The sequence below is a fragment of the Pelodiscus sinensis genome, chromosome 1 (genome assembly GCF_052426305.1).
Source record: "Pelodiscus sinensis isolate ZL-2025 chromosome 1, ASM5242630v1, whole genome shotgun sequence".
In the NCBI taxonomy this organism is placed as follows: Eukaryota; Metazoa; Chordata; order Testudines; family Trionychidae; genus Pelodiscus; species Pelodiscus sinensis.
The window spans coordinates 285,259,109-285,276,123 of NC_143052.1; positions in this window are offsets into that span (position 1 = coordinate 285,259,109).

Consider the following 17,015-nt stretch of genomic DNA (forward strand, 5'->3'; position numbering starts at 1 on the left):
TTGCCCCCACAAAATGCAGTTCCTTGGCTGTAAATGTGGTTCTGGACAGGAGTTTTCCCACATGGGCACAATACGTACGTACTGATATGGTAAATTATTATACATACCATTTTTACAGCCTGGAAAGATAAATAAATAGTGAGTGACTATAAATCCTTGTGACTTTTAGGGCCCAATACTGCCTCCAGAGGCAGAACTGGTGAGGTTCTGCTTAGTAGGAAGGAAGAAGCATGCAGGCAGGTGCCAGTATCTAGGCAAACATCTTTGTGAACCAGAGTTCAGTTTTAGGGATGCTCCGTGTGTGGATTGCTAGTGTAGGAGCAAGGTTAGGTTATAGATCTGTTGGTCATTCCTCCGAGCAGAGCAGATGCATTGGGTTTTGCAGGTCAGATATTGCAGTTCAGATATTGGAAAAATAAACTCTAGATTCATAGATTTAAAGTCCAGACGGGATCACTGTGATGATCTAATCTAGCTTCCTGTTTGAAACAGGGCATAGAACTTCCCCACAATAATGGGCAACAGGAGGTACAAGCAGCCATACCTGTGAACACACAGGTAAATAAAGTACTGGCAGCTCGCCTAGGACTGATTATGGAGAACTGTATCTAGCCTGTGTGCCGCTTATTGCCCAACCCTGTTCTGGACTCATGACTACAGCATAAAAATTATGAGCACAGTTGGAACTATGGAGCAGATACAATGCTGAAAGGCCAAGGACTGAATAGCTATGGACATTGAATTTCCTTCTCACCTCCTAAAATAAACCCTCTAGAAAGGGTTTGAGCTGGGAGGGCCAACTTATATGGTTCCATGGCTCATTAAAGATAAAATCCTAGCAGTCTTACCCTTGCTGAGTAGTACCATGCTACAACCACAAGTAGTGTCACAAGATAAAGTACTACACAACACTAGTAAAGGTATAATAGGGTTCTTTAGTCTCCAGATTATGTATCTGGCAAATGACCAAAACTAATATAGAGACAGAATTTTGCTTCCCAGGATAAAACTTGCAGGTCTTTCCCAGTGGCTTTGTGCTAGACTTTCAGCCCAGCTCTGAAGACACTATGGCTACAGCTATACTATGAGTTTTGCCACAAGAGCCTATGCAAATGAAGTGCAGATTAGCATTTTCCCGCACTTCATTTGTATACTCCCTTTCGTTCCGTTTTTGCGCAAAAATAGGCAGTGTGGTCATGGCTATTTTGTGCAAACCTCCCTTTTTCCTCAAGATGCCTGTCCCAGAGAAGCATAAGGATCTTGCAGAAAAAGGGGGGTTTGCGCAGAACGGCCAAAGCCACACTGCCTGTTTTTGCACAAAAACCGCTAGCAAAAAAACAGAATAAAAGAGAGTATTCAAATGAAGCGCAGGAAAATGCTAATCGGTGCTTCATTTGCTTAGGCTCTTGCAGCACAATTCATAAGGTAGCCATAGCTTATGCCATTCAGACTTCTTCAAACACCAGTTATTCCTGGAACCCTCATAAAAGAAATGGGCTTTCACTACACAGCAAGGAGCCACAGAAAGGGTAACAGAGCATGAAGTTTGACTGCCTCTTCAGCACTACTGCTGCTGGCTGTTTGGAGGAGGAGACAAGAGAAAACTCTAGTTTGTATTCCCAAAAGGACCCTATGTGGTCTGAAGCAGGGGACTGTGGGGGAATGGTCTGAGGAGGAAATGTGGGACAGATGATATCCCCAGGTGTAAGGGTCCTTCACTATGTATAAGTAAGGAAACAATCTCCCCCACCCCTACTGTATTAAATGTCAATAACTACAAATACCTGCATCCTCACAAGCTACAGCATGATCATGGAGAAAACAGCTGGAGTTTTTCTGAATGTGAACTTTTACAAGCACTAAAATGAAGCAAATAAGCAAACTGTAGACAGGTGTTCAAATATTTTCCTTGACATCTGAGTATTTACACACACTTAACCTGTGGAAAACAACAAGTATGCAAAAACCGAAAGAATGAAAAAAACACTGTCCTATAAACAAGCACACTAAATGCAAACTAATCCCCAAGGATTAGCATTTCAATACTGATGCATTTGTGTTGTGTAAGCAAATATAATTAGAGAATATTTATGAACAGACCAGAAAAAATTCCACGTGGAACTGTGACGGGGCGACCCCTCCCCGCCCCCTGAGCTACACCGAACAGGCGCTGCTCGGCATCCGGGGGGGGTCGGCCCGAGAGTGCGCGGCTTGCACGCAAGCCGCACTGGGGCTGGAAACACCGGCAGCCCCGCTGGCTCGCGGCCGCGGTGCGGCAGGATGGGAGGGGCTAGGGCGGGAGGAGTTCCCCCACCCTGACGAGCTCCGGCGGTGGCCAACCGGGGGCAGGAACGGGCGGCCATAGTCCCGCCCTGCCTGTGACGTAAAAAAAGGGATGCCTCCGGCGGGAGGCTTAAAAGGAAAAGCCTCGCCGCCATAAGGGGGGGGTGGCTATGAGGAGTGGGGAGTAGACCCGGGAGAGGGGGAGAGTCGGGTGACACCCTCGGGGCGGGAGCACCGCCCACATCCGGATCTCGGCCCCGCAACCCTCCAGTGCCGGGGAGGGACGCGAAAGGGTCGGCAGCCTGTCGGCCAGGCAGAAGGTAAACACCCCGAGCGGGGAACGCCGGGGGTGGGGAAAGGAAGCAGCCCAGGGTAGAGCCCACTTGGGGCTGGCAGGCTGACGAGTTATGACAGGAGCCCCATCAGCCAGACCGGAACAAGACAGTTCCACGTCCTTAGGGCCCTGGGCTGGGGCCCGTGAGTGAGGGCGGGCCCGGGCTCCCCTTTCCTCCACCCCCCGGTGGGGGAGATTGCATCGATGCCCGAGCAAAGGCAAACCGCCTAAGCGTGCAGAGGCGAGCCAAGACACCGCCGGAGGGCGGGGTACACCGGGACGCCGGGAGGTGCCGGTCAGATGCCGGGGTACACCCTGGTTAGGAACAAAATGACTTCCGGAAAAATATAATCTAGTTTCCTGAGTACACACAGGAACACGGGAAGTAGCAGATCAGATCAATTTTCTTTCTACATTGATAGTTTGTCTCTGAAGTATCCATGATCAGATGCTTCAAAAAAAGGTGAAAAGTAGAGGATTCAGGAATAACCTGCTCATAGAGGAAGTTTCTTCCTAACATGCCCATAATTTAGAAGTAGTCTCCATCCCGCAAAAGTAGGATTTCATAGATTTTAAGGCCAGAGAGTATGACTGTGATCTAGTTTGGACTCCTGTATAGAAGAGGCCACAAAATGTTACCCAGAGGTTCCTGTAGCTGACCTCTAAATATGCTTTCCTGATTGTTAATGTGATCCTGGGCTGGATAAATCAGGGAATTTTGAGTAGGAGAGGAATGATTATTTTAGCTCTGTATTTGCCCTGGTGTGAATGCCCCTGGAGTACTGTGTCCAGTTCTAGTATCCACAACTCAAGGATATTGATAAATTGGAAAAGATTCAGAAAAAAATCATGAGGTTAACTAAAAGATTATAAAACATGACATAATGATAGACTCAAGGAACTCAACTCTTCAACTTAACAAAGAAAAGGAAAAAGGGTAACTTGATTACAGTGTTTAAGTATCTCCTGGGAAACAAATATTTAATAACTGGCTTCCTTTTAAATGAAAAATACAAATTAAAAAAATCAGCAAAATGTTTGACAGGTTGAGGACAAATTGCTGAGGGTTCTCCGTGATTTATGCCTGGAGGAAAAAAAATCAGATGCACATGAAGCAAACAGACTGTGGTGATCATCCTCCTAAGAACTTGAGCCCAATGCTTGGATCCTAGATGAGAGCTTAATTACCCAACTAAATAGGTCCTTCTTTACACTTTGTACAAATAACATATTTGTGAAAAAATGTTCTTTCCCTTTTTCTGTTCTGAAAGAACTTAGTCTCTGGAAAAAAAAAAGTCTGCCCTCCTGGAATATCTCTTTCAATGTAGTGACATCACATCTTCTTGACAGTTTATTAAAGTTTCAAACAGGACGCATGCAGAGTAGTATAAATATCTTATTTTGCCTTACCACCAGATTTCTGTTGAAATGGAACAAATCACTATATTCATTCATCATCATTTGGCTGTGAGGTTGCAGGATGCCAAAAATAGTAAACACTTGTGGAATCTACAGTAATTGAGAGCAACAGTAAATTACATTTTAAGTGCTCATCAAGGTGAGAATGAGGCACTTCAGTGCCTCTTCTTACATCCTCGTTAGGAATTTTGCCAAACTAGAAGAACATGCAGGTTCATAGAAGATGCCAACTCTCAGATTCCTTTGTTTCCTTTGAAGTTCAGATGAGACAAAATGTTGTTTTTAACTATGGTTTGCTAGATGCACCATCACCATGTGATCGTCGTTGTTTGACAGCATCTCTTCCCCATCTTTACCTAACCCTGCTCTCCATTCACATCCAATTCAAAAAGCTGAAAAAGTTTGTCTTGCCATTAACAAAATGCAAACATTTTTGAATCATACAACAGTTGGACTGATTACAATATAATTTATGTTATCACATGCTTGCATATTTTATAGATGCCTTGCAAAATTTCCATTAACATTTACCACTGTAGGTACAAAATCCACTAGTTTCTCTTTGATATGATAACTGATGATGAAATAAAGCTAATATTTTACTCACCAATCACAACAATAGCAAAATTACTTACAGAAAATGAGCAAGGAAATAACATTTCACAATGCTACATATTTTACTATATTATTTCTATCGCCATGGTATTTGCAGACACCTTTCATCCCAAAATACAGAGACAATATTCACCGTCCCAATTTCTTCATCCCAATATTTCTGCTATGAGGTATAATACAGAGGTTTAGCTGTACTAGAATATTCTGTATCTCTTTTTCCAGCGCAGGACAAGTACTAAAAATGGTGACAATACTTGGGTACATAAGGGTCAAGCATTTTCATCATTGCTTCATGACCCTGTGCTGAAAGTATTTGACCCCTCTCTAAGCTAGCACTTAGACTGTTATTAGCACCAATGCAACTATACTACTGTTGGAAAAGAGCCTTGTTATTTTTTTATTGCAGATGTACAGGGAACATAGCAAACAGAATTTAATTTCCCAACTTAAATTTGGTTAGAATAGCAGAGTTAAAACCCATCATCTTGCAGGAAGTGCTATGCGGTTGTTAATGATACCATATATTTAGTAGCTGAGTTTTACAATTCATCTAGACCCAGCATTTCCAACAATATTTCCCCTATTTCTAGGCTGGCATTTTGTTAATTGGCATTTGGTTTATTTAGAAGAAAAAGTACAGCATCATCGGGTACATAATCAAGCACATATACTAAACTACTTTATGTTTTCCTTGAAGGTCTCTCTTCTAAGAGTTCATAGTATGATGGAAAAGGAGCTGGAAGGAAACTTGAGAAGTCCTCAAGTCCAGTCCCCTGCACTTTGGCAGGATCAAATGAACTTAGACTATTTGTGACACATTTGTCCAACTTGTTTTTAAAAACTTTCCATGGTGGGAATTCTACAACTTCTCTTGGAATTCTAGAGCTATATTACCAGTATAGTTGGATTATTTTTCTTACTATATAACTTAAATCTTAATGGTTACAAATTAGGCCTATTATTTCTTTTCCTACCTTAAGACTATTATCTCAGTCTTCTTTTCTCAAGACTAAGCATGCCCAGTTTTTTATAAAAATTTCCTCACAGGACTGTTCTCACAGGACTGATTGTTTTACATGTTTTTTTTAATAATTTTTGTAGCTTTTTTCTGGAGGCTCTAATTTATCCACATAGTAACTAAAATGTGGCAAATGGTATTGGACACAGCAGTGCTTAGCAGAGCAGAACAATTACCTTATATGTCTTATGTATGATGCTCCTGTTAATTTACCTCAGAATAACATTAGCTTTTGTCACAGCTACATCACATTGTTGACTCATACTCTGTTTGTGACTTGTTATCATGCCTAGACCCTTTCAGCAATATAACTGTCTATACAGTTATTCTCTTTTTAGTAGTTGTGCATTTGATCTTCTTTCCCGAGAGAAGTACTTTGCACTTGTCTTTGTTGAATTTCAACGTTTGAGTTCAGACCAATTCTCAATTTGTCAAGGTCATATTGAATTCTAAACCTATCCTTTGAAGTGCTTGTAACCTTCCTGTTTTGGTTGCATCTGCAAATTTTATAGTCAATATTACCAGACCCAAAACTGACCCCTGAAATTTCCCACTGGGTACATCTGTTTGACAGCAACCCCTCTCTTAACTCCTCCTTGAGTATAGACTTTCTACTAATTATGCATGCACCTTACAGTAATTTCATCTGGATGATATTTTTCTCATTTGCTTGACTAGGCCCAACTTTGCTCAGCTTATTGGATCTGCCACAAAAACATGCAGTGCAAACATGGTTGCAATACATTAGCCATTCTAATAAAATATGATGTCGAGGTTGTCAGGACACTGAGGACATGCATAGTTTCTAACTATTGGGTACCAAGCACCAAAAATTACAGTTGGCTTAAAACTTGTATTTCACATACCTTTGAAAAATGGCAGGGAAGTTATCAACAGAGGCCTGGATCCACAAAAGCATGAAGGAGTCTAGTGGTATGTCTACACAGCAAAGTTAATTTGAAATAACAGACCTTATTTCAAATTAACTTTATTAGCGTCTATACAGGCAAACCACTATTTTGAAATAAAATCGAAATGGGGGCGCTTAATTCAAATTAGTTAAACCTCATTCTACGAGGAATAACGCCAAATTCGAAATAGCTAATTTGAAATAAGTGCTGTGTAGACGCTTATTTCGAAATAGGGGGCCTCCGGCCCTTCCCAGTTTCCCCTGGTGGCCACTCTGCATCAAACCAGGAAAACTATTCTCCTCTCCACCAGCCCCGGAGCCCTTAAAGGGTAGACTCTGGCCACACTACACATGTCAGATCCAGGCCTGCCAGCAGTCGCTGCCCCTGACCCAGTGGCCCCAGGATGAGCCAGACAGTCAGAGCTAGCCAGCAATTCCCTGCCCAGTCCCCCAGAACCCAGGAGCCAGCCAGGGGCTGTAGACAGCGGGCACCCTCCTGGACTAATGCAGAGATCATGGACCTCGTTGAGGTTTCGGGGCAGGCCTCCAATGTCCACGATCTCCACACTAGACGGAGGAATGCAGCCGTCTACGGCCACATAGCTGCCACCATGGGCAAGAAAGGCCACAGGTGCACCCAGGAGCAGGTGCGCCTCAAGATAAAAGAGCTGTGGCAGGCATACGCCAGGACCACTCAGGGCAGCTCCACAGTAGGGGCAGATACCTGCCCTACTTCACCGCCCTGGACCACATCCTGGGATCAGTGCGGTCCATGCCACCCCGGGGGGCAGCGAGCTGGGACCGAAGGGCCCTGACCAGGGCACAGAGGAGGAGCCACCACACCAGCAGGACCACCAAGCAGTTCCAGGAGAGGAGTCAGCAGAGTCGTCTGGGGAGGCCACACCATGTAAGTGCTGTTACTGACCCCTTCCCGGAGTGGGGGGGAGAGAGCAGGGAGGGAGACCAAGGACAGTGCATGTGGCCCTTGCTTACCACGCATCACACAGCAATCTGTGCATGTGCAAGCATGTGCCATGCCACCTCTGGGCAGGTGGCTCCAGCTGCCTGCTACACAGGGGCCATGGCCTGATAGCCACACATGTGTGTGAAGAGACCTGACATGCTCCTGACCCTGGGGTGGGACACAGCAGGACGCCCTCCCTTCGCAAGCCTCCTCTAACATCTCCCCCCACCTCACGCACCCTATACACAGCACAGGAGCATGGGTGCGGTCTCGGGGCAGCTCCCACTCCCGGGGATAGCAGGACATTCTGACCATGGCCTCTGTGCAAGCAGAGCAGCTCTGATGGTGCAGGGCACGGTCATCCTCACTTCACAGAGGGGGGCTGGGCTTCACCCACTGTATCCCCAGGGAGAACTGACCACTTCTCTTTTTTTTCCACAGTTGCATCAGCTGCACGTGCAGGGCGCCACCATCCCTGGGACATCCTCCCGCACCCAAGGTCTCAACAAGTCCACCACAACACTGCAGGGGTACCGAGACCAGCACCTGGGGGCCCTGCGAGCCCTGCACCGCACCATGGAGCAGTGGATGCAGGACGAACGGGAGTTCCGGTGGGAGCTGCTTGCCCAGGATCATGCCATCTGTGCCCATCTACAGACCCTGGTGCAGAGCGTGCTGCCTCGTGCCACTCCAGCGCCTGCTGACTCCCCAGCTCCCACTCCTCTTCCCGGTCCTTTTCCCCCTCCCGCCTCTCCCTCCTCAACCTCCACTCCCTTCTCCTCAATCTCCACACGCTTCTTCCCATCCCCCCGGGGACGCCAAGGCCCCCACACCCGCCGTGCTGGGAGACAGTTGGCCCGGTGAGACCTCCACCCCTGAGCCCTGAGCTTCCCCTCCCCCTTGTTCCCCTTGCTTCCACCTTCCAGCTCCCTCCTCCCAGGTTTCCCTCTCCCCTCTCCCACCCTCTCTTCTCCCCTCTCCCACCTCCTTTCCCCAGTCTCCCCAGAGTTTCACCCCTCCCCCAGTTTTGTTAAATAAAGAGAGTTTATATTTTTGAAAATACGTGTATTTTATTTGACATCAGGAAGGGGGGTTAGGGAGGGGTAAGTGGAAGGCAGGCAAGCAAGCAGGGACACCTGAGAACTGGCTGCTCGGGGGTGGGGGGTGTCCCTTTAAACACAGGCCTCTGATAGCCTCAGGCAACAACCACACAAAGACACTGCTTACCTGATGCCCTTACCCTGACCTGGTTCCGGCCAGCCTTAACGCCAAATCAGAATCCACTCAGTGTGGACGCAGTATTTCGAAATAGCAAAATGCTATTTTGAAATGCATTTTGTGTGGAGACGTGTTATTGCGAAATAACTTATTTCAAATTAACTATTTCAAAATAAGATATTTTGAAATAACACTGTAGTGTAGACATACCCTAGGTGCCTAGCTCACACATGTTGTTCTCCAGTATGTGGCTTGTGCTGGAGCGTAAGTGTGAGGCAGCTCTCCAGATGCCAAGAGTGAGGCAGCAGTGTGCATGACCAGAGTCATAAAGTTAGTTCCTAGTGAACTTTTCCAGTAAAACGTAGGTACCCAAGTGAGTTTAGGCACCTGCAGTGTTAGGCAGTGGCTGAGTAGGGATTTTGTGGATTGCAATAGCAACTTGAACACGTAAACCTTGGCTTTAGAAACCTATGTCCCTTTGTGGATTTGGGCCAAAGTAATTTGTGGTCAACTGAAATGTGAAAAATTAGTTGGTATTGAGCAATATTGGCTTAAATCAAGATTTTAAGCACCTCTCCTTGAATCCTTATCTAGATTCTAAAAGAACCTCTTGAATTTTCAAAACATTAGAAAGAATACCACTAAAATGTTTTTCTAATGTTATTTTAACATTTCCTCTTTTAATGGACTAGCCAGAAACATAAATGGCAGGGGGACATGAAAATGAAAATAATAAAACACTTCCATAACCAACTTTGTGGTAAAATATCATTATGCGTTAGCTTCAAACTTATACGTTTGGCAGAGGTTTGAATCAGATGATAGTTTATCTGAACTGGTTGGCTCATCTTTAATCCACTAACTTTTCCATGTTTTTTTCCCTCTGATGGTTTTTCTTTTCAATCATTTTAATCTAGCCCGAGAGAACATTCAATATAGTTTGCTAACAATATCTTTTTTCTCTTTTGCATAGATCTTGAGAGAGAGAAAACAGACCATATATCTCTACTAGTATTTTAAAGTACTTAAAAAAAACCTTGGCTAAGTACTTCTATCTTCTCCAAAATAATTGCACTGTCACACTCATTCACATTCCTCATAACTGTCAGGTGCTGGTTTTGATACGTAGAATAAAGCAGAAATCAAGCATAATCAAGTGCTTATTGCTGCTTTTTCTGTACAACACAATTATAAATGATTTTGAGTATCATCTGAGGAAAGGTCAATTCATTATCTTAAATCAGGAGTAGTGGTTGCAATGATACAGTAAGCATTTATCTAAAATTCCATTAAAACAATATTCTTTCTGCCAGATGATTTGACTTTGAAAAATCCATAGTTTAAATGACTATCTGAATCACATAACAAGACTCAATTACACCAGGTGGTATTGACTGATGTATTTAATAATGCAATAAAGATGCCATCCCTGACTGAATTTGTTAGTTTGAAAATAGGGCAAAATGCCATTTTACTACAAAGTTGGCTAATGAAAAATATTGCTTACAAAGTGATGAGACCTGTCAAGCAAATTTACAGTATGCAATATTTATAAGCTCTCATATATTTCAACAGAATCTGGAGGCATGGGCATCAGACAACATGAATATGGCCTCTGTGAAGACTAAACAAGCTAAAAAGGTGCAAGAGTCGAAGTTCAGACTGCTAAGCAGTCTATTGTAATCAATGACTGAAAAACATGAGGATTGGAAAATATCTCCCAGCTTTCTAAATTGAGTTTCCTATTCCGTGTGCTTATATAGGCAATGCCACAATTTTACTGCCACCTGGATGTTTTACAGGCCCCGCAATTCAAACAGATACTGCTTGTGGAGATTAAAGGCTGTGAGTTGGATTCAGTGAATCCAAATCCCAGAAGTTTGGCAGAGCACTCAGTTGGTTCCTGGGATGCCAGCATTAATGGCTGAGCGCCAGAATCTAATCTCAAATGCATGGCACGCGTCATCTTCTATCTCGATTAAGCCATGTCTGCAGCTAGCACAAGTAATGTACAGCCGCAGTTTTTATGAAACATTCAGTGTTATGACTGGTATGCATGTGAGAGTCAAATCTGATCCTGAAGGCATAAAGATGCATCTCTTTAAATACAAGAGCTGTGATCATTTTGAAGGAGATGGGGTAAAAGTTTACCTTTAACCTTCCATATGCTATTATCTAAATGGGGATCTTGTGATTCAAAAAACTGGATTATAATAGAGAGAAATGAGCTAGTTAGGCTGACATGTAATGAAATGAAATTAGTAGGAGAGGCATCACAGGAAGATGATTTTGCTCGCCCTCTAACTTTCTCAAATATATGTTGGCCATAAAAGGATTTCATAAACTCACAAGTATTTATCTTTAAGTAATTCGCAGTGTTGTAAAACACCATGCAAACTGTGAGCTAGAGAGAAATAAGAGTGTCAGCATAGCAAAACTCGATTAGAAAGTTTGATTTGATTATCTGTAGCTTGTTTGCATCACACTGCTTCTTTACTCAGTAGTACCTGACTAGAATATTTTCACTGAAGCCTGAGCAGGAAAGCTGGAACTCTTGATAGAATACTAGGCAGCAGGAAGCATGACATTTTTTTCTGGAACTTCTCAGCATAGTAATTGCTGATTTGAAAATTATACTCGCTTGATCTTGTCTATCAGTTCAGATGGAAGACATCCAGAAAGATGTGGTTGATATTGGAAATAAAAAACTAAACAGGGAGTTGAGGAACTGAAAGGTACTGTACAAGTAGATTGATGCAATGTCTTAATGTACTGGCCTTGAACTCTAGGAACTTGATGGTAAATCCAGTCAGATTAAGGAGCCTGAGAATCAATCAGTTTCTGATGGCTGTAAAAGTCACAATAAAAAAGAAGATGGTTGTATATTTATTGTCAGAGAGCTAAACACAAGACTCTCTTCTGCAGTAATAATTAAAAAAAGTCAACTAAAATGGTTAGCTTGAAAAGCAATGACCAAAAACTCCTGACCTTTTTGTCTGAGAAGAAAGCCCATTAGTTGAATGATTGATTTTGTGCTTAACTTCTTTTTTCTTCTCAGCATTTATTTTCCCCTTGTTCTTTCAGTATGTTACATGCAATACCTCAAAGCATTTAGTAGCCATTGGATACTTGTCCCCCCCTTATTCCTCCCCCACAAAAAGTAGGATACTAAATTAAAAGCTCTTGTAGTATTGGATTTCATTCTTGCTGAGCAACTTTAACCTTCAGTTCTAACATGTTAGTCATGAGAAATCACAGCCTTTTCTTTTTAAGGAAAAGGAAGATCTGTGAACTTTTTTATCCTATCATTTTATTTTTCAATCACCTGTGTTTACTAAAAATAATCAAATGCTGCACCAAAATTAAGCCTTTTGCTTTAAAGTACGGTAAAGGAGGATTCTGTTTACATTCACTGTTGGTTTGACTTTGAGTGGACTGAGGCTACATTGTGCACACTGAGTTCATGTATAATGTAGATGAGATTGGTAAGGCCAGAAATCTTAATTTATTCATTGTACCAGAGTAATGCCAACCACCTCCTGTTTTCATTATACCAATCAAATGCCAGCCATTTCCTGTTTTCATTAGACCATTGTAATTCTAGCCTCCTACTGTTCTCATTAGTGCAGGACTGTGAAATGGCAGCCACCTCATGTTTTCATTATAACAGAACTGTATGGTGCCAGCTGCCACTTGTCTTACTTTACAGAATAGCATTTGACCATGGAATGTATTGTTTCCATGAGATAGGACACAGATAAGTCAGAGGCCTTACAAAGTCCTGTTGAGATACTGGAAACTCTGAGCAATATGACTAAAGCCTCGTCTATACTATCAGTGTAAGTCAACCTAAGTTACACTACTCTGGCTACGTAAATAATGCATCTGGAGTTGATGAAGCTTAGGGCGATTTACCACAGTGTCCACTATGCGCTGTGTCATCAGCGGACGGTCTCCTACAAACACACCTAACACCTCTCATTCTGGTGGAGTACTGGCGTCAACTGGAAAGTGCTCTGCCCGCTCACTAGACCTGCAAAATTGCCCCTGCAGCATTGATCGCAGCAGCTGCAATCCCTTGTATGTGTAGACATGGCCTAAAGTGATGCCACAGTAACAAAAGGAAAAGCACCTAAAAGATATAAAGGAAAAGTGATAAAAACTCATAAAATACTGATAAATTGTATCAGAGGGGTAGCCGTGTTAGTCTGAATCTGCAAAAGCGACGAGGAGTCCTGTGGCACCTTATAGACTAACTGAAGCGTAGGAGCATAAGCTTTCGTCAGATGCAAAGACGAAGTGGGTCTTTGCCCACGAAAGCTTATGCTCCTACGCTTCAGTTAGTCTATAAGGTGCCACAGGACTCCTCGTCGCTTTTGATAAATTGTAGTAAACATATTAGAATCTGCTGGCGTCCCCCCCCCCCCATAATCTCTGTCAGCCTCTCAGAGTAAGAAGCAGGATAATGTTATTGTTATGGCATAGGACTAGGACTCTGGAGATCTATGTCCAGCTCTGTCACCAATTTCCTGTGTCAGCTAGAGGAAGTAACAGCCTCAGTGCCTCAATTTTCCATCTGTGAAATGGAGATCATAGTACTGCCCTTTCCCCAGCCTTTGTCTATTTCTTCTGTAAGCTTGTCAAAGCAAGGAATGTCTTTTACTGTGTCTTTGTACAATGACTAACACAATGTAGCCATGGCCTTGGCTGGGTGCCGTTGTAATACTCCTAGGAGAACTAATAAGGGTCTGATCGTGCAAAGATTTATTCACACAAGTAGGCCTATAGAAGGGAATATGAGTTGTATAGTGTATAAAACTAGATGTTGAAAGTTATATATAACCTCAGTGGCTACCTTCTCTTTATGGGATTTTTGTGTTAGGTACTAGAATCCAAAAGTAGAATGTTCAAGGTAATTGAAGTATGATGCATTAAGTATGAAAATAAATGGGTTTAAGTAAGTATTCTACCTAAGCACTTAGCCTGCTGGTGATATTAGTTAGTGGTAATAACAGATATCAAACTAAAATACAATAACACTTTATACCTTGGATGATTTCAGTGTAATTATTATAAAATGAAATTTCAATAAGACTTACGGTGTGAAGAGGAGATTAAAGGTTTGGACCTTAAAATAACAAGGTGCTGGGTTTGGGGCATGTGTAGACCAAGTACATATATTAGCATGTATTTTCCTGGCATCTTGGCCTGTGAAGTTCTAGGCCTGTGAAATACACAACATCACGACATGAAGAAGTGCTATAGTGGAGAACACTGTTCTGCACCTGGGCAAGGTTATCTGTTCTAAACAATTATTTCAGTTTTAATTATTCATGCGGTTTTAGCTTGTCATGTTTTATCTGTTGTATGCTTTGATGATTTATGGTTTTAATGTTGGTTGTGAGGCGCCAAAGAAGGCTACGCAGACAGATCCTTTAAAAATAAAATTTACTATTATTACAAACAGTGGCATTTATTGTTATTGCTTGAGAGGAAAAGAATTCTTCCGAAGTATTTTTGTTCTGCTCTCTATGGAAAAATTGTGGTTTCATGGGGGAAATAAATCTTTTGTCATTCTCAGCTTCCTGTGTTATTAACATTACTAAATAATGGACAGATGTGTATACGTTTTGCTCGAATGATTAAAAGTTCATGAAAAATCTTAACCTATTAGTGTTCCCTAGGGAAAAAAAAAGACTTATCCATCTATTAAGAAATTCTGTAAAATCTGTAATGAACAGGCTCAACAAATAATGTAATCTACTCTCCCATGGCAAGTGGATTACAAACCAGAAGAGCCAGCGCAGAGCGATCTGCGCATGTGCAGAACAATGTGTGCATGCACAGAGCGCAGAACTGCGCAGCTGGCAAGCGGGGCTCACCACTGCTTGGCGAGCCCTGGTAATGAATTACCCTTCAAATGACAGCTGTCACCACTGGGTTTGAGCCTTGAAGCAGGAGTGAAAATACAGTAAAGTAGGTAGCAAAATCTGAAGATGATATCAAACTGCTCAAGATGGCTAAGACCAAAGCAGACTGTGAAGAGCTTCAAAAAGATCTCATCAAACTAAGTGATTGGGAAACAAAATGGCAAATGAAATTTTTATGTTGATAAATGTAAAGTAATACACAGTGGGAAAAATAATCCCAACTATACATGCAATATGATGGGGACTAATTTGGCTACAACTACTCAAGAGAGATATCTTGGGAGTCATTGTGGATAGTTTGCTGAAAACATCCATGCAGTGTGCAGTGGCAGTCAAAAAAGCAAATAGAATGTTAGGGATAATTAAAAAAGGGATAGAGAATGAGACAGAAAATATCTGATTGCCTCTATATCAAACCATGGTATGCCCATATCTTGAATACTGTGTACAGATGTGGTCTCCTCACCTCAAAAAAAATATATTGGCATTGGAAAAGGTTCAGAAACGGGCAACAAAAATAATAAGGGATTTGGAACGTCTCCCATATGAAGAGAGATCAAAAAGACTTGGACTTTTCAGCTTAGAAAAGAGACTAAAGGGGGATATGATACAGGTCTATAAAATCATGACTGGTGTGGAAAAAGTGAATAAAGAAAAGTTATTTACTTATTCCCATAATGTAAGAACTAGGGGTCACTAGATAGTTTCATGGAGGTTAGGTCCATCAATGGCTACTAGCCAGGATAGGTACGAATGGTTTTCCTAGCCTCGGTTTGCCTGGAAATGGGTAACAAGGGAGGGATCACGTGAGGATTACCTGTTGTGATCCCTCCCTCCAGGGCATCTGGTATTGACCACTGTCAGCAGACAGGATACTGGGCTAGATGGACTGTTGGTCTGACCCAATATGGCCATTTTTATGCTCTTATTTAAATAAATATGCACTGTCAATTAGAACAAAAAAAAAACCCCTCCAAACTTATTGTGAGCTCCTTCTCATAGGCAGAAGAATACTTTGTAATGTACCTATGATCTACAGTGTTTAGTACAAGTAAATAAATGGGTAGTTATGTTGGAGTGATGTTGTGGCTTGATAAAACAACATATGTCTGATATACGCTTGTCTGACACATTCTTCAAAATGAATTTTTACAGAGATGGAGGCGTGTGAGAGCATCACATGAAAATTATGTCTTCAGAATTGTGGAAGCCAAAGAAAGCTGAGAAGGAGGGCATGAACGCTTTATTTGATACATAGGTTGTGCCTTTATCTTTCCCCCCTTTTCTCCTGCCCCCCCCCCCCCACTTGTGGGAGACTTTGGTAAGGTAGCAAATTTCTAACTTCTTTTCTGGTGCCATTTCATCTCCCCATTCTGGTCTGTTATTGAAGTAGGGCAGGTGGAGTCATAACATTATTTGTGAAATAAAATGCAAATTCTGCTATACAAATGGACCATTAAGAAGTAAATTAGATTGAACAGCAGTGGTAAATCAGCAATTATACTGTTTTTATATAGCAAGATTCCAGCACAAATAAAATCCAACAAGTTTACAGCACATGTTGTGGATGGCAATGCGAGTCACCACTGGAACAGCAACCCTAAGGCTGATGATGTGCTTTACTAAAGCTGGTGCACATTTTACGGCCACTTCGATGCAGTCTTTAAAACAGTGAATGCTGAGAAAAGTGCTTTTAGTCTGCTGGTAATACAATGTATTAATTACTGTTTATAAGAACTTCCAGTTTTTACATAATATTTGTGCCTGTTATGCCAACTACAATCCTGAGTGTGGTCCAAATCAACAAGGGGGTAGTTATGCTGGAATGATATTATGGCTTGGTAACTACTAATTATGATTAATATTTACATTGTGGTTAAATTGTGCCTGCTTTTAGGTGCACCAAAATGAAGCCTGTCACCCTGGATTATTTTTTTCAACATCTCTCCAAAACTGGGCATACAAATTAACAGGTGGCTTTTTCAAATATAAGCCAATCAGAATTTTTACTGAGTGCTACATTCTGTAAATGTGTATTCTGCGTAAACCAACATGCACATTTCCAAAGGCTGGGCTTTCTTTGGTCCACTGCTGTAAGCTTGCAAATGCTACCTAGTACTCACTGGCATTCCTTTAAAATAATTAAGATTGATTAAACAAAGAAACATGAAAGAGGACAGCTGTAAAACACTTTACAAGGAGCTGTGAGTTTCAAGATTTAGTTGCAGCCTCCGGTGGCTCCTTGCTGCCTAGATTTGTCATTGCCTGTAAATGCTTGGATCTCATCCAGGCAGGAGGTGATGTGAACAGCACCTTGGACTAAA